The 23,021-nt window shown below is 38.2% G+C and overlaps 1 long non-coding RNA gene across 3 annotated transcripts in view; it reads left to right on the top strand.

Annotated features, from left to right (window-relative positions):
• The first annotated feature begins 600 nt into the window (after positions 1 to 600).
• The window catches only part of LOC130171361 (uncharacterized), a 61,563-nt gene continuing 39,142 nt past the window's right edge, over positions 601 to 23,021 (top strand). For all 3 annotated transcript variants that reach the window (XR_008828127.1, XR_008828129.1, XR_008828128.1), the window contains exons 1-2: positions 601 to 700; positions 793 to 849. This is a non-coding gene — a long non-coding RNA (uncharacterized LOC130171361). The remainder of the gene's footprint in view (positions 701 to 792; positions 850 to 23,021) is intronic.

Genomic DNA, 23,021 nt, shown 5'->3' with positions numbered 1-23,021 from the left:
ACAGTGAGATATGTGTCAAGACTAAATTGCATAAACAGTCAAAAAAAGATAATTAAAGAAGTTGCTCTTAAATTTGAGTTATATATGAATAAAAAATAAGTAAAGAGCATGGTTGTAAGTATTCATTGAACCATTCATTTTTCTGTCTCTGAGGGAGCTTTAATTTGTTTCTATAGTTATTTTCGAGTAATTTCTGTTTAAGTTTGAATATTTGCTATTGACATTTTTTTGTTGCCTGCTATCCACTTTGCTGATGTCATACTGGAAATGTCTCCAATAAAGGGCTATCTTTTCTTATCTTATCTTATCTTATCTTATCTTATCTTATCTTATCTTATCTTATCTTATCTTTTCTTATCTCGTCTTGTCTTGTCTTGTCTTATCTTATCTTATCTTATCTTATCTTATCTTATCTTATTATTTACTGTTTTAGATTTTAAGCATTTAATTTCTTTGTGTGACAATATTCTGTTACTGTGTATTTCCTGGTATAATATTTTGTTGTGAACTTTTATTTTGAAATGTCTGTGCTGGAGGCGGGGCATTCTCCAGAGATAGGTCAGGTGTTAACCGTGGTTGTCTTTTTGATTAGGAGTCGGCCATCTTGGCGGTGCGTTTAAACGACCAGTAAATACCCTCACAAAAGGCCTTCAGGCTGAAACTGTTTCCTGAACAAAGTGCAGACTCTTCCAGTAATTCAGTGAGTGTTGTTAAGTTATCTTTCATGTTTGGTCTTTTTGTTACTTACCTGGTGAAGTTGTGAGAGTTCACTTTTTCTTCATGCTTTTCCAGGTAGCTTGAAGCCAAGTTTCCCTGTGTCCGACCTGCAGTCAGCACCACCATTCAGAGGTAATGTAAACTTTAAAGTCTTACTATTAAACTCTCTGTGTGGTTAATGGAGGGGAACCAAGCTAAGAATGGGCTAAATCTATCTGTAATTAGCCCTGTCATGTGGAACTGTTGAGAAAGCAGTGGCAGACATCCAGCTAGCTTTACCCAGTCTGAGGTAGAAGTGTTATGCTAGCAACTTCACATCAAATCCTTCCTTGCTTAGCTGTCTCTTAATCAAGATATAATGACCTCTGCCATAAAAAAAACAGTTTACCTGAGACAATTCATGTCTAAAAGTGATCAAGTATATTTATTATATCCAAGCATTAAATTCAAATGAGCATAAAGAGCCAAAGTAGTGACGCTAACTTGAGGTTAGCTGGTGTTCCACTAGCTTCTGTGACTCACTGCAGACTCTCAAAAGGTGAAAGATCTCTGTTTTATATTCATATTCCAAGAAAAATTTGTATGTACAGTACAGCATTTGAGCAGTATTTGAACCTTTCATGATTTTACACAATGTGAACACGTTTTTTTTAAAAAATGTTTTACAAACTTAGCAGCATCATTGTGGCTCCTGCCTTATCTGTAATATCTACCAACAGTTTCTTGTATTTCCAACTTTCTGGATGTAATCTCTGCTATCTCTAAAAAAAAAAAAAAAAAAAAAACATCTTTCCTATTCGCCCTCCCTGTCCTGCTATTATTAAAGCCATAGCTGTACTAGTCACAACCACTTGACTAGCCTCATTGACAAGCTGCCGGTGTTTAACCTGTGAAGATTCTTTGGCCTAAGGGAAATTGTGTTTGTTAAAGGACACTATAACTAGATTGTTTTTTAAAGCTTTACCACTACTGTCTAGACAAATAGAATGAGTTGCACGACACACAGTGCAAGAATATGTTGTAGGTTTGGACTTTTAGTAATTTGCAGTACTACAAATGTCAGTGTGATTTTTGAATGGTGTTTTCTTACTTAGTCATAGAAAATTGCAATCTATTCATGTCACTGAGAGCCTGGCATTAGGTTTGCTGCCCATCCTGACAGCAGGAGCACAGGAGGGGGGGATACGGTTGCCTGCCATGTGAACAAGCATAGATTTTCCCATTTTATGCCACTGAAGTTTAACCATGCTGAGCTCTTGATACTAGATGCAGAGCTTTTGAGCCTGCCATTGTCCAATCCTAGTAAGACCTGTGCAGGATTTGGATTTTGGATTTTTTTTTTTTTGCTTTCTGGTCTGAAAGGGCCTTAAAACCCCTTTTTAGTCTCTGCCTGCTGAGAGGCTGATGTGACAAGAACATTAAGGTAAATGTGAGTGTGTGAGTTGTTGCCTACATCAGTAATTATCAGGCTGGCGGGACCCGCTCTCAAATTACAGAGTGAATGGGAACCTTGACTCACTCAATAAATAGTTAATCAGCCTCACAAACTGGACATCCTGCAAAATGTCAGGTTCACTTAGTGGTTTTATGAAGGTGAACATCATATAATTCCCAAATCAGCCACTTCAGGTTGTCGTGGCATGTGTATACAGCTCTGGATGTTGTTGGACTCCAACAACATCCTTAAGATACATAACTTAAGATTTTTTTTTTGGGGCCTTTTATGCCTTTTATTGACAGTGCAGTAGAGAGAGACAGGAAATGGGGAGGCAGAGAGAGGGGGAATGACATGCAGCAAAGGGCTGTCCAATGCGGGACTCGAACCGGGGCCAACTGAAGCGAGGACCTTAGCCTCTGCAGGCGGATGCTCAACCTACTGAGCTACTCGACGCCCCAACTCAAGATATTTTTTACATATTTGATATTGTTTGTTTTTTGTTTTCTGGTATCTTTATTTTTAGAAATTCTTCTAAGCTCAACAGTACACAAGCCCTAAATGTTTAAAATCAACAGAGAGACAAGCAATCATTGACTAGAAATGCATCAGTGAAAGCCATAACACGTGGGCATAGATGAAAAAGATGTAAATGCCATTATTTAATTATATGCCTTAATTCCCAGCTAGATTATACTGCATAGAGAGATACTCATTAAAATGAGAACAAAATTAGAAAAAGTAAATAAATGAGCAATTTAAAACCAATATTGAGTGATGGAATAACATAATATTTCTTTAAGTTAGAGATCGTAATTAACAAGTTATAGCCTGGAAATCCTATGCTCTTACTAGGGAATTTGATTGAACTGATCATTTAACTAACAGTATATCATACATTTTATATATTGTTCGGGATTTTTAGTTTAACCTTCACATTTTATCCGCCACCTTTAATTGAGTGCACCTTTTTTGCAGTGCACTCAATTACTCCAGGATTAACCTTCCAGTTTCAACTATAATCGGTATTTTCTGTCTGACACTCATGAGAGGCTAATTCATGTCTGTGTTTGTCATTAACGAGACTACTCAATGTGACAGTCAGGCAAGTGGAGAGTTATGCAGACAGTGAGATGTAAAGGCTAAAATGATTATTAAAGTGGCATTACCTTGTGTGCTGTTGGTTTAAAAATAATGTGACAACTAATGCGAGGAACACGTTCGACATTAAGAAAATACTCTCAGGGCTGACGTCCATCATCTGTATTTTGTTACACCTGTGAGCTGTCTAAAGAAAGCAGAGCACCTCAGATGTCTAAAAATATGCGTTTGATCCATCTATACAGACAAGACAGACATCTGAGGTCTGCCTCTGTGTGTAACACAGCCCTCCAACACGGTGCACCTGCTCCGCTGACAAGAGGATATTAAATCTCAAATAGAGTCTCCTTTTAGTAACAAGAAGAGAGGGTGCAGATGTGCCCGTCTTGGCATGTTTCAACCATTATGGAGGTCAGTGCTGTCTTCAAGCTGCTGTTATTTTCTGAACTATGTGCCGAGATGAAGATGGTCTCCTATGTGACTTAATGCAGTGCAGCTATATGTCAGGTTAGACCACACGGCTTCTTGGTGACTGTTTCATTTGTGTTTTTTTTTTTTTTTTATGCCTTTATTGTCAGTACAGTAGAGAGACAGGAAATGGGGAGGCAGAGAGAGGGGGAATGACATGCAGCAAAGGGGCCAACTGCAGCGAGGACCTTAGCCTCTCCGTATGGGGCGGATGCTCAACCAACTGAGCTACTCGACGCCCCTATTATTTGTGTTTTCAAGTAATATCTTGAAAATTTGAAGAAGGTATCCACAATTCAAATGCAAATGAAACCATTTCTCCACCAGGCAAAACCAAATTATATGATCTGAAGTGTCTTTCCAGCCTGAAATTGACTGGCAGAGCTCCAGTCTTTGGCAGTAACAGTCAACATTGTTGAAAATTTACACAGATTTGAAGCATTTATTTTTTTTTTTTAATCTCAGCTTTCATAAAAGTCTTTAATGTCAACTTCAGAAGTTTTCCAGATTTGTCCCTGAGAGGTTTTTGACAAATGGCTTGACAAGAATAAAGTCTGAAGTGCAGGTGCTGAGAATTTGGGATTTTTTGTGAATCCTTTGGCATTTAATATTTTAAATGATGTTCAGTGTCATGACAAGGGATTGGCAATGTCAGGCTGTGAACACACTTGAGTAAACTCAGTCACAGCATCATGCCTGAAGTACTGTTCACCTGAGAAAACATGATATATGTGCAACAGAATGTGCTAATTGGATTTTTACACGACCGAGTGCAATCGCACTGAACTGCCATTTTTTTTTGCTTTATTATTCAGTCCTACATTAATTACATGTTAGCCTTTTTTGTTTGGGAGTGGAGGTTGTTTTGCCAATTAGCAGGTAAGGTAGATTTAATACCGATATACCGATATTATATTTTAATGCCGATATTCTTTTTCAATAGAACCTCCTCCTACCCATCCATCACCAGCCCCAAATCATTGCCACTCCCAAACTAATTATTGTACACTACTGAAGGAACACAGACATGAGTTACATTAAAAAAAAAAAAAAAAAAAAATATATATATATATATATGAATATATATGAATATAGTCTGTCTGAGTCTTCACTTGTTTGTTCATAAAACTGCTTCAAATGCTCAAACAAAATGGCTTCAGCAGTAGTAGATCCATCTGTACCTCCTGTACTTGAGCAGCGAACGCTGTGTTCATCATTTGTAAACTGATTCGTTCAGTTCAACGTTCACTACAAATATGAACACGTTCATTGAACGCGTTCATGCACAACACTGCCAAGCACTGTGTTAGGAACACCTGTACACCTGCTTTTTCATTTGATTATCCAATCAGCAAATCATGTGGCAGCAATGCAGTGTATGCAGACACAGATCAGGAGATTCAGTTAATGTTCAAGTCAAACTTAAAAATATGGGAAAAAATATGATCTCTGTGACTTTGACAGTGGCAGGATTGTTGCCAGACAGGCTGGTTTAAACGAGGGGAGGCTGTACTCAGTATTAGTATGGTGTTCATTCCTAATGAGTGCTTGGTGAGTATATGCTACAGGTTGAGGACAAGCAGCTGTAGAAGTGGGCAATTGTACATCATTAAATTTAAAGGGGATTCCACTAGAATAATAGTTACACTGTCATTTTGTTTAAAGGAAAATTTGAGCTCTTCCTGTGGCTGCTGACTGCAAGGGACATTTAATCTCACCTGTGTTAATCATAAAGCAATATTGTCAGTAAAACAGTTGAAGCTGCTCAAAATAAAAAAGCTACCTAAGGCTTTCTCCTATAAAGGAAACTCAATAGTCAGAGTTCTTGATACAATGACTTTCAGCACACTATTACTAACATTGAGCTTTTCTTATTCAGGATCTTTGGAATTTTATAAATGTTTTTGTTTTTAATGTTAGTATTTTCATACTGTAAATTGCTCGATAAATCATTTGTTTATATTTCCAAACACCTTTATTCCATTTGCAAGTAAAAAGTAAAAAGAAAAAACATAACATTGGCCACTTGAAATTTTGCTGGTTAGATAAACTAAAGGTTTTACCCTGTAAAATCATGTGCTCATTCCAAAGGAATGATGATTTATAGTTGTACAGCTGAGCGAGAGGTGTTTGGTAACAATATGCCAGGGAAAATAACAATGTTATCCTTTAATGAGTCTTTCAAAATAAATTGCCTTGGCAAAACAAGACTGTTCCCTCTCTGGAACTGGCAATTTTGTCAGTACTTGAAAAGCCTTGGCAGCGCGCTAGTGAGTGCTTGTATTTGAAAGTAAACAACAGTTAATTAATACACAATGGTCTGAATTGTTGGTTGGAAATGACTTGAAGATGACAGTGCCTCGACTATTTTTAGCCTGCAGAACAAGTGAGGGGTTTAAGCAAACAAGTAATTCAAACACTTTTAATACTGCAGGTCAAAAGTTAAGATGATGGTTATGAGCAGACCCCCCGTAGCAAGAGGAAATACTGAGGAATGAATATGATGGTAATGAAAGCCCTATCAAAGACAAATCACTTTTTCCATCCACAAGTTTAAGGGTCAACAAGAGATTTCTGTATTGCTGCATTCAAAAGCAGCTGGTCTTTAAGCAAACAAATAGTCTACGTGCTTTCAAATGTTTGAAACATTTGTTTATTGCAGTGCTGACTGAAGGAGGTGGACATTACAAACTACATAGGAGAAATATTGGCAAAAATCTACAAAGTAAAAGAAAAAAAAAAAGATTATTCCAAAATTTTGTTGTCATGCTGAAGCTAATTTACTCATTACATTTTGCTTTCAGATTTTTTTAAATTTCTTTTTTATCTATAGCTGATGGGGAAACATGAGAAAGGCCTTTGTGATTACTGTGGTGACACTGTTATTGGAAGTAGTGTTTAATAATAGCCCAAAGGTGAAACAGATGTACAGTATAGTGCAGGCCGTGTGTGCACGCGTGTGTGAGTGCATGCAATCTGTTGTCTGTGAGTCAATGAGAGGATTCACTGACAGATGAGCAGAATAACTGTTAGGAAGGCATGTAGGAAACTAATTAGTCCAGACAAGATCATTACTTCACTCTGTGCTATACACCATTAACCTCATGGTAGAAAATCACTTGGAAACAAAATTGTTTTCTTGTTTGTATCAGCTTTTCTTCTTTTGTTGTTAGACCTTTTCATTTATTTCCTAGCAACCTCGCATGTCCCAGCAAGAAACGCATTGTTCTACCTATAAAACTGCTCCATTGGATAATTAACAGCCTACATTTGCCATTTGGTAACAGATACTGCAGCTAAAACTATTTTTACTCCTGTTCATTATCAGGGAAACGGTTACATACCCACATTAATGAATAATTATTTGCCGGCAATATTTCTGGATTGGCGCTGTATAGCATTTTGGTTAGAGCAGAGTGAAAGCCTTTCCTGTGTCACAGTGGGGTCCAGGTCTGAGGGAGATAAGATCCAATATCCAATTCCCTCAGGCCCAGCGCTTTACTGAAGTGTGTGTGTGTGTGTGTGTGTGCGCGCGCGCGCGCCTTTCCTTAGAATTAGCACTTGTGTATTATGGTCCGGTACTCAGTAGCAACAACAGAGCAGGACAAATCAATGGCCCTGCCGTTGTGAAAGAAGTGGGTGAGCGAGGGCATTCATCAGATCACGGAGGTGGATCAAGTGGAATTAAAGCTGTGGCTCCAAAGCTCGAGATGTGGTTAGGGCGTAGCACACTTTTAAACCTAGGGTCACATGGTCTTTGTTATCATTTTGACTCACACTGTTGCCCAATTCAGGCAGCATATGTTTTACAGGTAGCGGTCCAGTAGTATTCTTTTAATTGTCTGTCTGAGAGAGAAACCATTTGTATTTTCACATGGACACATATGACATTTTGCTTATAAACTCCAGACACATCAGACACATCAAAGAGATGCTTTCAAGTACCTAGGGGCCTCTGTGTTGAACTGCCTCTGCGTCCTCTAGCTTAAGGATAGTGAGTTGACTGTTGTAGCCTATAGCTTATGCATTTATCAGACTAAAGATCAATAATTAATATCCTGTAGCTCATTTGTTTAATCTGTTCAAAAACAGGTGTAAAAAGACAGGCTGTGTCACAGTGGGTTATGTGACAAACAATTTCTTTGTCGCTCAGCCAGTAATATGGCAACCAGCACGGGGTTACTGCTCCCAACCCTGCATAGAACAGTGATTTGTCATTTTTACACTTTGGTTTTTGTACAGAATTAAACAAACGTGTTACAGCAATTTAATTAGTGATTTAGTAATTAGTTTATAGCAGTTGGTTTTTCTTAATTTGGGACTGAGCTAAGCTAGCTCCCTGCTGGCTGTAGCGTCATGTGTACTGTACAGCCATGAGAGTGGTTCTTTATTGATCTCCTCATTCAGCTCTGCAAATGAAATAAGGAGGGAAATTCCTAACATAACCATTTCTTTTAAGCATATATCCAGGCTTGAAATAGAATATAATACAGAATACAGCTTTGATTGTCTACCAGGGAGAAAAATTGCAAAGCTCCCCATGAATTTTGTACAGAAGTATCTAACATCATTTAAGAACAGATGGTAATTTGTGCCATGAAATAGAGCCATAAGTAGTCACCATGAAAAACAGGGAACCATAAAATACTAAAAACATCATAAAATCCAAATCGTATAACGAAACGCTGTAGAGCAGGTCCTGAAGATCAATTTAAGAGTTTAAATTAGTTATGGCACTTCCCTTAATAATCTTACCGTCCTGTGAGTTAACAGTGAATCAAAGTCTTAGCAAGTAGTTGTATAAAGTGTATAATTGTTCTCAACTGAACTTGCTTTCAAAATCCAGTCAGTTCTGCTTGTTAAAGAGCCTGAGCTGCACATTTTGACCAACATTTTGTCCAATACCCAGCCTAGGTGCGACTAGATGCTGATTCTGCTCTTAAACAACATGGCTTAAAGAAACTAATTAGAACAACCAACTATTTCCCTTAGCAGTCAGAAGTCATAAATATCATGTTCTGCTAAGAAAGACCTTTAACAGACATGTTGGTCTGGTTCGACGCTATTGTGAATGTAAAGCTGAATATAATGATAGCTTGTGGTTTAAGAAAAATGGGATCTGCTTGGCGGTTTACCAAGAACAGAGTACCTCTGATACGACAGCCAGACAGTTTGTTTTCACCTGAAAACCCTCTATAGAGTTTGGATTATGCATACATTTAATTTGATTGCTGTATCCCTGAAGGGAAATTGTAGAAATCAACATTATGGGTCCTGACTGTAATGTGTGAAATGTGCTAATTACATTGTAATTTGTAACCTTGTCAGGGAACATTATTTCTTGCCATCACAGACTGAATGTGTGAATGGAATCAAATATTTGTCTGCATAAGCACAGAAAGGCATGTGGGCGAACAGAGGACAACATCTGTCTGCTGTATTATGGGCTCTTTGATTTGTACCCCGGTCCAGATGGCCCGTCACGCTTCATGGTTTCACACAGCAAACGCTACAGTAACAAATGACTCAGGCTGTGATCCAATGACAGGGACTTTCACTAGGACAAACAAAAGGCCAGATGAATGGGCATCTGTGGCTGGAGTGTCAGTGCAGCAGTAGATTGTCCCTCCTGTCCTATGAAGCCTGGTGAAAGAAAACCTAAATGTCACAACATGAAACATGAAGGTGTATGCAGAGAGATGACAAAGTACTAAATTGCAAGCCGATTATTGATAGTCCCTGGGTTGCTATAGTAATTTTGTAAACAATAATTATTGCATGATACATTTTATCGCTGAATTTAAATTATCAAAGTAAATTAAATAATATGCTGCCAATATTCTGAACCTAAAAGAAAGATAACTGTACCTCGTACCTGTTGTTTAAATAAATCCTTAGTAAGTTCACTTTGTTTTCTGTGAGTGTAAAGTCTGAAAAATAAGGGTGTGTATCTACCCCTCTATCCCAGATTATTTGCCATGTATCTAGATACAAGGTCCATATGATACCTTTGTGACATCTGTGTTTACTGTTTGCTCAGACTGGACTGAATAGGATTTGATATTTGTACTTGCTCATGAATACAAGTGAACGCAGCGGTGAAGTGTAACTAAGTACTTTTACTCAAGTACTGAACTTCAGCACAATTTTTGTGATACTTTACTTGAGTATTTCTGTTTTATGTTACTTTATATTTCAACCCCAATATTTAAATATTGTACTTTTTGGCAATTTACGGAGGCGGTGTTGTTTTTTTTTTTTTGTTTTTGTTTTTTTTATTGACATGCTTCATTTATCTCCAGCAGGTGGTTTAGTTGAGGCAACTAAAGCACTTTGGTTAAGGTTTGTTAAGGTTAATATGGTCTGTCTTGTGCTGCAAGTCATTATGGACTTTCTCAGTATTAAACCAAGATGACAGTCTTTGCCTAAACTTAATGAAGTGCTGAGAGTGAATGTGAAAACATAATCATAAATACAGTAAAACATTAAAAATAAAAGTTTAATTTTTTTAACATTTTTGTTTAAACATTTTTTTTGAGACTTGCCAGATACTTTAACAACAACTCCTCATGTCAATAAAATGCAAATTATTTGTATATAAAAGTAATTTGTAGGGTACAGAGCGGCACCAACAATTGGGGAAACATGAAAGTATTGGAATTGGAGCATAGAGACTGAGGTGGAAAGATCGTTTAATTAAAGCTGGTCCATTTTTGACAATTTTCACACAGCTTGATTTGGATTTGTGGTTGTGTCTGAGTGTAGTCATATCTCTTGTATTGCTGTCCTGATAGATATTGACTAACCTTCACACCACATGGAAAGAATAATGAACCTTGCATTGCTTTCAGGCTGCTTTGTTCTTACTGTGTATGCTGCTGTGGTATTCCAATATGGCATTTCTAGTGGCTCACATGGTAGGATGTGGGCTCCAGTTTCTTGTCTCGTTTCCTTCACTAAAATAGCTCTCGCTGTGTTGAACTTTTCTGCAGTGGATTGTTGCTGTAGCCTTCCAGCCTCACCACTGTGTTCAGCTGTTCTCAGCCCACCAGTGGTTTTGCAGGCCCAGCCTGATGGTAGATGGAGGCCTGGAGGTGTTACTTAGGACAAGGTCTCTCCAACTCCTCCATCTGGGCCTCATGCACATCCTCCGGCAAGCGAGAGCATCTGATACACCTTGTATGTTATTCTAATATACAAGCTACAATGTTGTAAGATGGAAAACAATTTCATCAATGTCATATTGTGTACAAGATAAAATTTTACAAAATACTGGGGGGTTCCGCCATGTTAGGAAAGGAGAACATGTTGCTATCTAAAATTAATTTTCTCATGAATGCAGGCAGCTCTGTCATCACACAAAAATCCCAATCTCTCCTCCATGTTCAGTATATTATTCTGTCAGATGAAATAATTAATTTTAAGTATGATCATCCGGTATCATGTTTATCTGAACTTGCAGTGTGCAGGGCAACACTCTTTATTATCCACGTGGATAATCCTCTGAATCCCATTCTTGTACTATTATTTTATTCATGAGATCTGATACATTATCAGGCTTGGATGGAGACATGTGAATCCATTCTGTGTCTTTTTCCTGTGCTGGAGGTTGATCAGTGCCACTGCACATGTGGGCTATTGTCATGTTTCAAACTGCCTGTCGTGGCTTTGGTTCAGCAGAGCTCTTCATTTCCTTTTTCGCTTGTGTCACTTGTTTCTGATGCTTGTCTCCTGTTTGATGACTTTCCGCTTCCTGACTCAGGAATATTCATCACTTTTTCCTTACTTTTTGTTTCCTCTTTTGATTCCGGGACCTGACTAAGAAGCGTTTCCTGTGATGCTGCTCGATTTTGGTGAATCATTTATTCCTCTACACCTCTGAGAATTATTTTTCCCCTTCTCTAATTGAAGTTTTTCCACACCTCCTCAGATATATTGGCCTTCTTCCGAATCCAAACATCCATAATTAAGGCACACCACATTTCATCAAAACAACTCTTCAAATATAATTTACAGAATATATTAGATTAGATGCAGTTTTCTAGACATGAATCCTTTTTTTAGTACAACTTCACAGTCTACAGTAATACTTAGTGTTATTGGTGGAAATGTCGAATAGATAGAACTAGTACTTAAAATATGGAAATTGTACAATGCCCACTTGGTGATTTTTGTAATGGGTGATTATCATAAAGAAAAACTCCAATTGGGACCAAACTTATGTAGGTCATTAGTTTGGGTGGGTTTACCTACAGTCTTACAGACTTAAATAGATTTGCTTCATTGGGAAGATCAAATACTATGATGATTGGAAATGTCTTCTCCTGCAGTGTTTTATCTTTAAGCAGTTGTTTATGTAAACATTCGGTAATTTCGGAAATGTGTTTTTTTTTAATTATTTTTTAGATTAGAAAATCAATCCATTTCATCTTTGTACTTTCAATACAAAAAGAGGTCCAAGGTGTGTTTAACCTGGCTTAGCACAACCTCGATCTGTGTCTCATACTATTACTTCCAGCCCGAACAGCGTGTGCCCTGCTGGTTGCAGAGAGCTACACCACCTGAGTTTTCATTTTCACACCGTACCAGGTCTAAAAAGGGTGGTGGTGTTGCTATGATTTTTTTTTTTCTCAGATATTCTATCATTTGGTTCTTACTGTACTTTTGAGCACGTGGCTTGGATATGTATATCCCAGTCTAGATCTCACAGTTTACTGCCCTCCAAGATTTTTATATCTGAATTTGTTGAGCTCTTATCTAAAATTACCGTCGTTAATTATTACTGTTATGACTCAATTCTTCCTGTTCATTTTTAAATGTGAATTGTTTAACACTGTTCAGAAAAATGTAATGAATTTGTCTCTATAAATATAAAATGTACAATATTAGGAATTATATCGTGGGCTTCCTCTGCTGGTGGGTGTGACCCTATCTTCCACAATTTCAACTCAGTGCCATGTTGCCAGTTTCGCTCTTAGACAATGTTGTGAACTACTGTTGCTGTCACGATCTGCTCCTGTTTCCCTTGGTCCCCTGTCTCCAGCCCCACACTACTTATTCCAGCCCTTTGTCCCCACGCTTTTGCTGTGTCTCAGTTCATGTACATCCATACTCACACTTGATACTTGATGTGTGTTTACATTGACAAGCACGGCAACACGCAGTGCATTATAACCACCTGCATGATGCACTCAAAACGGTCAAAAAACAATGGACACCACCAACGTACAGTATTTTCAAACTTTTGAAAACAGCAACCGAAGGAGGAGGATAAAGCAACAGCGGTGTAATTTCCATGTCAGATGTTACAGAAGCCACACACAGGAAAGTAAAATGTTAATTTTCACGTCAATTGAGCAAAGCAGTCAGCATGTGGGCGACAATCGCGGTCACATGTTACGATCGTCATTTTTGGTGAGTGCACCACGGCAGTGTTTGATTTGGGACAACACTACCCTGTTGGTATGCATCAGTGTTGGTGAGTTTAGTGAGTATCTAGTTTGAGACACAGCACAACTCTGTCTGTTTTTGTCCCTGGCTATGTTGCCTTGTGTTCCTTGAGTGAAGTGTCCTGTCGTCTGTTTCTGCTTTTCCACTCGTCTTCCTGTAAGACTGTTTTTTCTTCATCAAAGTACTTCACTGCATCATCCAGCCGTTGTGTGTCTGCATTTGGGTCCTTTTTCTATGTGTGTCTTGGAACCCATTGTGACAGGTGCAGCAGTTAAGTAAAACTCACTCTTGACCCAATGCCTTCTAAGATGTCCAAAACTATTTTTCAACTGATTGGTAGAGACTGGAACATTCACCACAGATCTCACTCATGCTGTGGCCAATGGCCAACATTTTTTACAGCTAAATGAGGAGAAAAGATTCTTTTAATAAGTCCAAGGCTTTGAGGCACCAGATTCACTCTTTGTTGACTCCCCTGTTGCTAAAACCTTGTGAGAATGCCAAACCTGGGTATGATTTTTGGATGCTGATCTTAACTTTAACAAGCGCATATCTAAATCTCCAACACTGCCTTTTATCATCTCGGATATATATTTAAAGTTAGATGCTTCCTGTCTGTCAGATTCTGAAAAGCCGGTTCATATATTTATTTCTAGTAGACTGTATTACACTTTTTGTTGGATGGCAAAGCAGGTGTTAAATAAACTCCACCTCATTCAGTAGTATTAACTAAATTCAGAAGGTTTGAACGCATCGCTGCTGTTTTAACTTCTCTTCACTGGCTCCCAGTAAAACAAAGAATTGATTTTGAAATACTTATTGTTTTTAAATCTCTGAATGTCTTAGCTCCTTCCTATGTTTCCTATGACATGTTCACTGAGTAGACAAAAGACAGATCCCTTTGATCATCAAGCAAAGGTTTCTACTTTATCACCAGAATAAATTCTAAATCGACTTATGGTGCCCCTCAGTCATTATGCTACTACTCTCTGGAATTTTTCACCACATGAACTAAGATCTGCTGTAAAAAGTAATTGGCTAAATATAATACCTTTTCTATCTTATTATTTTTTTTAATTATTATTATTTTTTTGTGCTATACCTTATCTTATGTTTTTTATGCTGTTTGGCTTTTTATCTTGAAGCACACCGAGTTCATCCCTGTTGTATGAAAGGTGCTGTATAAATAAACTTGACTTGACAAACACAGGAAGAATGAGAAAATGGCAAGGAGACTCAAGGGACAACTATGACCTGCAAGGTGATGGTCATGTTACAGATAGAGTCATCTGAAGGTATCAGTAGGCCACTAGTGTTATGGCCGGCTGGGCCACACACTCTGTAAACCTTGTACTGTTTTGGCCACCATTAAAAGATCCCTGTAGAGTGTTTGACCTCTAGTAGTTCTATGAAACAGTTTTTCTGAGTTTCTGAGAGTGGACCTCTGTCATGTGCAGGGGCCCACGTTCCTGACAAAGATTTCACTCTATTCCACTGATCAACAGGTCGCAGCAAAACTATATATACTGCAATGCGCCAGTATTGTCAGAGAACAAGGCTCCTTGCTGGTAACCATGGAAGTAAACGATGCTAGATTACTTTGGCTTTGCAAACTTTTCATGAGAAAGGAAATGCATTCATCACATTTGTTAGAGCTCAATGTGTTTGGTGAGTAACACTGAATGCAAACATAACTTTTTTTTTTAAAGATTTTGTTTATAAGAAAACTCCACAGGGAACCTTTAAGTCCACATAAGTAACATTGTAATTTTAGTTTAGATTTATGTTCTTTCAGAAACCAATGAATTAATTTTCCATTTAATTTTTTTGTGGGGTGGCCAGCATGAGTGGCTGGAGAAATATCTGGTAATGGATGAAATACAGCTCCAGCAAAATGTTATTTAAGTAAAATGGCAACAAAAGTTCATAATTATTTTGCAGTAAACAGTAATTATTTTACAAACTGCCACCAGTTTAACATTTTTCTGAAATAATACTGTCAAATACACAGCCAGTGATAACACTTTAATTAGTTCCCACAATGCTGGTCGGCTGGAAGTTGTGATGTTTGCAGATTAGCTTGCTAGCCCCACTGCTAGCTCAGTTTAAGCCCCCAGGAATGGTGCTGAGCTGTGAGGAGACTGTGGTGTGGAGGCCACATGACGCACCCTGCCCCTTTTCTTCACACACACTCTTGAACAAAAAGAACAGCTTTAGCAGTTTAGAGCATGGTACCCAGTTTTTTCTTAAGCCATCTATGCTCGGCTGCCTATGTCCCCCATGTGACTGTTGTCTTGCAGGCTGTTGAGTTTCCTGACAGCTACTTGAATGGTCCCTTGCAACAACTCCACAATCATCTTATTTACAGAAAATTACCCATTAGCATGACCAATAACAGCTGGGTTCAATGACTGCAAATCACTTAAAAGTCCAGTCCTGTTTGAGAAGATGAGATGTGTATGTGTATATGTATGTATGTATATATATATATGTATATGTATATGTATATATATATATGTGTGTATGTGTGTGTGTATTTACACACCTTCCCAGCTCAGAACAAGGTGGAGGCTGTTTCTCCCTGCTTCCAGTCTTTGTTCTGAAGACTTTCAAAGCTTAACACATCCTTGACCAACCTCTGTACAGAACAGAGAGGATAATTCATTTAATTCCCAGTAAGACGTACTTATTTTCCCAAATGTCAGAGTAATCATTTAAGGGTTCACGTATCTTCCTTGTCCGTCTCATTATGCAGAACTTTTCTAAATTATTTCTCAATCACTGCGCAGTGATTGAACAGAAAACAATTCGGGAAAACAAGGAATCAGTCCTCTGTTGTGTAGCTGCTTTCCTCCCTTGAGTCATCAAAGCAAATCACACAGAAGAGGGAGAGGATTATAGGCCAGCTACTTTCCTCAGCTCAAACAGTGGTAGTGTGAAAGTATTATTACCACGTCAAACTCCACCAAATTGAGCTTTCTATGCTGTGTGGGCCCCAGAGCAGTGAATACAAATGTCAGCTAGATTACCATCCTAATTGGCACACCGTTAGCCGTGCTTTTTAAAGCCGAGAGGCAAACTGAGAGCTGAGGTGCAGCAGTGAGGACGGTAATTCACAGAACCTGAATCTTAACTGAGCAGAGCAGTGATGAAGAGGAATCTCCCTCTCTCTTTTCAGTCTCGCATTCTCCACACGTAGATAGACATCACTAGCATGCACATGCATGTATAAACAATGACATCCAAAAACACACAGACGATACAAAATTGAACTCTGACTGGGCACATGGCCTCACATGTATGGCCTGATCTGCATCTGGTCTCGTGAAATTTCATGATATAGGAATTTTTTTTTTTTTAAAGAAAATACAGTAATACCAGGCAGTAAGTTGGCATTCAACTATTCAAGTTTATATTTGCCAATACAGTTACCTGAGAAGAATTTCCAGTGTAACACACACTGTTCTGTGTAAAAATAAAAAAAAGCAAAACAAACAAAACATTTTAGATTTCTAAGCTGTTTTGTTCCCCACCCAGCTAATGTTCACACAGGTCGACAGAGATTTTTAGGGTTTTGTTTTGTTTTTACTCAACCCATTGAGCACCAAATGGCTGACAAATGTTTGGTGTTTTGCTTGTGAAGTAAAACAGTTAAAGCTAAATATTTTTCTCAGGGGTTTGTGGAGATCAAAGTAGCGCTAAAAAGAGAGTGACTCTTTGACTTGGTATTCATCAGGGGGCCTCAAACATGATTCTTAATAACTGTCTTGCTCTACAGGCAGCTTTTTTGCGAACACTTTGGGGCTGTGTATTTATCAGCTTGTTGTGGAGTTCTTCTGCCCCGAATGGCCAAAATATTAATTACTGTATTTGTAATGCCTTCACCAGATATAATATACAAATGTACAGTAGTCCTCTGGTTAAATCTTCATGTAAGAAGAACGAACATGGTGTATCCAGTCCACAGCAACTGTACACACACATTGAGAACACTTTTGTGTTCTGTGTCCTTTTTAAAAACACTTAAATGTGGACAGGCTTAAACCAGCCACCTTACAATTTACAGACATCTTGTTCTGCCACATCAGTGACAGCTGCTCCTCCAGAATTTTATCTTAGTGGGAACAAAATCCTCCCACTACGCATGTCTAGTCTGCTCATTTCCCAAAGTGCGACATTGTATTTTATTCCTACAACAATCTACTTCGGCAACCAGTGACAGCTGTTGAGACTCAACAAACTGTTAAATCCCATCAGTCTGTAAGCCAACCAAAAAAAATAAAAAATAGAATTGTAAGGGAAATTACATCTATTAATGCCTTTCAATTTGCAGGTAAACAAAGTGACAGGGCTAATATGAGGCAGCACTCTAAAATTGAGAGATTGGCAAGGCCATAATGCAGATAGAAGTACTACAAACTTTATTTCACATTATGTTTAAATGGGAGCAGGCACATTTTTACTGTTGTGCTCAGCACAATTGGATCAAATATAAGATATTCATAAACAGTGACTGGAACTGGTAAATAAATCGCAGCTTTAGCCTCAGTTATAGTCAAATAAATAACCTTTTGTGTGAAAGCTTTTGGGAAAAGGCCATAAACATTAGAGAATTCTTTTTTCTTTTGCTTTAGTAGGAACTAGTTTAGTGTTTGCTTGAATTTTTCAATTTAACATGTCCTCACAGAAACACCTGAAGACAACTGAAAAAATTGTGAGATGTTATTATTACAATAACAGTAGCATTTCAGGTCAGGCGCTGTAGTTAATGTTCATATCAAACATCAGAATGGAGAAAAAAATGTGATCTCAGTGACTCTGACCAACTTCCATGCTGAAAATTACTAGACTTTGGCCTCCTTATGACATCAGGTGGTATGGCTAGTCGTACTAGTGGCATTAGCAATTTATGGACATTAGTTGTGGCTGCAAGTTTTGGACTTAGATCTTTCACTTTCTACTTTTGTAGAAAGTGCAACAGGAAACAAGGTTAAACAAAATCCGAGGGTGCAATGTCAAGTTTAACATCTGCTTAGATGGATAGACAGACAGGTAGGTAGATAAATAGAGGTGGCAATTTCAGTTTCTAATTAAGGAAAAAGTGACAGTCTCTAACAATTCATATACAACAGCCTTCAGCTCAGATGCTCCCAAACAACATACTTTCATTTGGATCCTGTTCAAATTTTATTGTTTATCAAAACAAAGCCTTTTTCTCTCCCCTAGAACTACTGTTGAAGTGAAAGAATACCACAGTCACAAAGATGTAAAAGACTGGTATATATGGATGTTTTCATAAAGGGCAAAAGATGCCTCTGAATGGTTTGATATGAATCGCATGCTGTGACCATCCACCAGAATCATCAAAACAACAAATGTGGGAACATCGTTTTAGTAGAAAGGTGGTCATCGCGCCAGTGCAGTTTCAGAGAGTCGGAGAATCAATGTCATGGAGCATTTAAGCTGCTGATGAGGCTCCTGGTGGCTCATTATCTTGCTACTTTTTCGCTGTGTGTGTGTGTGTGTGTGTGTGTGTGGCATTTTTTTTTTCTCTTGTGGTTGTTTGAGCTTCAGCAGTAGTGAAGTCTCAAAAAGCGTTCAGTGACTATGTGAATATTATGATAATATTGAACTATGACCCCAGGATTGCGTATTGAAAAAATTTATGTGCAGAACATATTGTGTCCCTACTATTCAGCTGGTTACTATTCTTGCCTGAGGATGCAAAACAGAACTCAATATAAAACTAAAAAATAAGAGACAGAAAGTGTCTGCACTTTGACATGCTCATTAATAAATTACACCATTTTAGATAATCAGGTATTTTTATTCTCCTTGTTTTGTTTCCTTTCTGTATAACTTATCACCGTAGTTATTATTGCAATATCATACAGTGGTAAATTAATCTGTGTGCTTGAGATGATGTTACTGTGATTACAGACTGATGTAGGGAAAATTAGGTGATTCTAGTGCACTTTGTACTCTCCATTAACTGCCACTTATGCTGTGGATTGGTGCTCTCCATGTGGAGAAGAGGGCATAGACTCTGACCTCTTGATTAACAGAATCAACAGGCTGTTCTCAGCGCTGCAGAGATGCTCCCCGTCCGGGCCCTCACTCATCTGATTGGGGTTAATTATGAGTTTGGTGTAATCATCAGAGGTATGAAATCACAGCTCTTTTTTTTCTTTTAAGCTAGTTTCGGATGTACTAAAGCAGACCAGTGTTTTATCAGTCGCCAGTTGGATATATGATGATGTCGGGTTAAACACGTCTGATTCTGAATGTCAGACGCTCATTAAATAGCGACTTGGGACTGGCACTGCAAGTTAAACCTCACAGTTACAAAGCAGAATGTATTTTTTGAGATTGATTACTTATGTATGTTTTCTAAGATCATTTTGTAGTGGTTTCATCACCATTCCCAAATTATTTAAAATTCTTACCAGCTGTGAACAGCCACTTTTGTATATTGCAGCATACTCAAAAAACAGCCACATTTAGTATGCATGCTGTCTAACATGAGCATACTGCACTATATTACACGCTTGTTTTGAATTGGTATGGGTTTGGGCTATTCTAGTGGCTCTTTGAGGCTGTACTTGGGGACAGCAGTGCTTAGAACAACATACTAACTTTAGCAAGCTAACACAAGAACAATGCCAAGATGCTGATGTTAAGCAGGTAAAATGTTTATACCATGTTAGTGAAACAGGTCTACATTCTAACATTTGCTAATTAGCATTGAAAAGTACGGTTGAGGCCAATGGGAATGTAATTTGTTTTGCAGGTATTTGGTCATAATTAATGAAAAAGATTTAACCTGATGGTGGCGCTAAATGAAAAAGTTAATAGATCACTGAAGTTATTGCAATTCATCATTTCAGAAGAATGAATGTCTGCACAAATGTTTCAGTCTGAACCAAAGTGGACAGACAGATGGACAGACAGACATTGCCGTTAATAGAGCTGAGCCAAACTCACTGACATGCCACTTTTGGGCAGCAACCTTGGCTGCATTGCCCACTCCCACCCACTCCCACTCACACCCACTAAACCAAACCCCAACTTCACCCAATAATTTCTGAGATCTGACTGAACAGTTGTTTTGGTGAGATGAAGACAATAGCAGTGGTTTACAGAAAAGCTGGCAAACTGGAATTTAGAAGCTATCCAGCATTGGTTAAAAAAAAAAAAAATTGTGCTGTTGAAATGGCTGAGATTTTCTAGATCTTTAAGGGCCTCACACACCATCTCTGCGTTACACACACACACACACACACACACACACACACACACACACACACACACACACACACACACACACACACACACACACACACACACACACACACACACACACACACAGACAGAAGTGTATCCTCATATGTATTACTGCCCATCTTGACAAACCTGGTGTGTGGGCTTACATACTAAACAAAAGGAGCAGGTGTTTTTACGCCGGTGTGTGCTGCCAATGAGGCCTGCAAATGATTTGTACATTCTCTAAAAAAAAAAGGCTCAGACATTTTGATGTTTTTTTCAGCAAGCTAAAAATGGAAATAAATCATAGCCCCAACGATCAGCACAGTTGCACGCAAAATTAGCAGCCACACTTGCAGAAACAAAACAAACCTAATAATTGAATGCTAACTGCATTGTGTTGAGTGAAAATTCAGAGACCCTAGCAAAAATCACTAATCAGAAATGCATAAAAAAGGGATTGCATTCTGAGTCTGCTTTCAAACAAAGCTGACATTAAATAAAGAAGTGAATGTTTGTGGGTAAGTCATGAAGATTAATTTGTTGTTTGTGAAACAACAGTAATGTGATTTCGAATCCACTAAAATAACAGATTTATAACTCAGATTTGCAGAATGGCAATGTGAGTCTCTTGACAGGAGTGGGCATAGAGTGCATGATGTGGGTTTTATTTACATGCAGGTGCTGCTGTTGGGGATTTGGATCAAAAGATGATGTGGACAAAACCACAGACCAGACACAACACCTTCAACAACAGCATACAAATAAATGCAATCATTAATTCTCATACATCCAGCTACTGCATTCTTCACCATCCTCTGTGGAGACAGTCCTGCAGAGAATACAGAGGAATGTTCAAAGCTGAAACAAACCCAGAAATCATTACTTATCAATTTGTTTGAACAAGTATATACTTTAAAATGAATTTATTAATTTCTTTATTTTGTAAATATTCTTCATGAGAAGTTGCAACAAAAAACACTTTACAGTTGGTTGGAATTGATTTAACACATGTAACACAAAAGAAAATCAACAGTTTTTAAATTGTAAAATCTATTACTCACTTAAAATTCAGCTAGTGAAATTCAGACAGGGCAAAATTAAAAAATTAGCTTTTTTTCCCCCTCTTTAATATTTTTAAGCTAATGCATTACATTCCCCCTCATCCTTTGCCGAAGAAGTGGCTGAGACTATAGCATGTTCATTTTGATATATTAGCTCTGACTCCTGGGTCATATTTTCATTAATTAAACATGGCTTTGTAATAATTTTATACGGATAGAGACCCCATTTCACCACAGACTTTGGGCACACAAGATATGCTTTTGTCACATAACTTAATTAGAAAATGATAAATGCCTTGGTAGTCTGTCTATACATTTCTTAAAGGTCAGGACCACCTCTGGCTTTACTCATTTTAATTCATCAGACATTTGCAGACGAGATGTTGATAGTGAGGTGGTGTTGCCTCCAACTCTTACCTTTTTGTGTGTCTTTTTAGGTGTACTACATCTTAAACAAAATAGATAGCAGTGAATGTTTGTGTGTGTGTGCATGTTTTTAGACTTGAGAAAGTGCCACACCATCTTGTGAAGCCAAATATCGCTGCTGAGATTATCAATGTGGGAAAGTAACCTCAGGTCACCATTCTTTCCAGACTACAAGAGCTATGCGTGGCCGATACAAGACCTCTGATTTTTTGCAGTGACATGCCTGCAGACAGTGCTTGTCTTGCAAATGAGTTTTACAGACTTTCAAGTGTTTTTTGTGTTTTTTTGTTTTTTAATTTCCTGCAGAATGATAGGTGATGCCCATTGCCCCACTACATGTCCTAATTTCCTGTAGATAAAAAACATCACTAGAAAAGTTCAGATTGTAGTCTTGTCCATTATCAGCTGACCATTGGCAGGTTAGAACCCAGCTAGTCAAAATAGCTTGACCTGAGACGGAAATAAACTGGACTCCATGAGGGCTGCTAACTGGAATTGGTGATTCAAAACTGAAATTGGGCAGGGTCGTTCCGCACCATCACAACATAGCCAAACTTGGTGGGTATATATTTGTGAGAGCCTGCTCACTTTGTCCTCCGGTACAAAAACACAGTCTTTTATGCAAACCTAGTCCCCTAGGAAAATCACTGGGCTCTGAGGTGGTTTTTGCATCATGGCCACAGTCGGTCATGTGGCCCAAAAAGACTTTTTCACCATACTCAGTCATTACAAAAATTGGCTGTAAAACAATTTGTTTGACCCATTAGGTCCAATGAACTTTCAGGTCAGTTAATTATTTTCACGCTGTTCATGCCAGAGGACTTTAGTGCTCATCAGTAGGGCGCCAGTTTGGAACAAGGTATCCAGACACTACCTAGGTAAAATGATTGCTTTGTACACTTTGGGTTTTGTGACTGGCCCCCTTAAAGCAACTCTATTAATATGGTTTGCTATTGCTTAATGGTCCGAAATTCATCTTTCAAAATTCACCAACCTATATATATACATTTATTTTTAATTAAAAAAACCACTAATTGCCATGTGCCAACTCCTGTCTGAAACAAAGGTAGAGGAAGTGTGACATTGTTTCCATTGGG

The sequence above is a fragment of the Seriola aureovittata genome, chromosome 1 (genome assembly GCF_021018895.1).
Source record: "Seriola aureovittata isolate HTS-2021-v1 ecotype China chromosome 1, ASM2101889v1, whole genome shotgun sequence".
Taxonomy (NCBI): Eukaryota; Metazoa; Chordata; class Actinopteri; order Carangiformes; family Carangidae; genus Seriola; species Seriola aureovittata.
The sequence above is the reverse complement of the archived record's forward strand: the minus strand, read 5'-3'. Positions and strand labels throughout refer to the sequence as shown.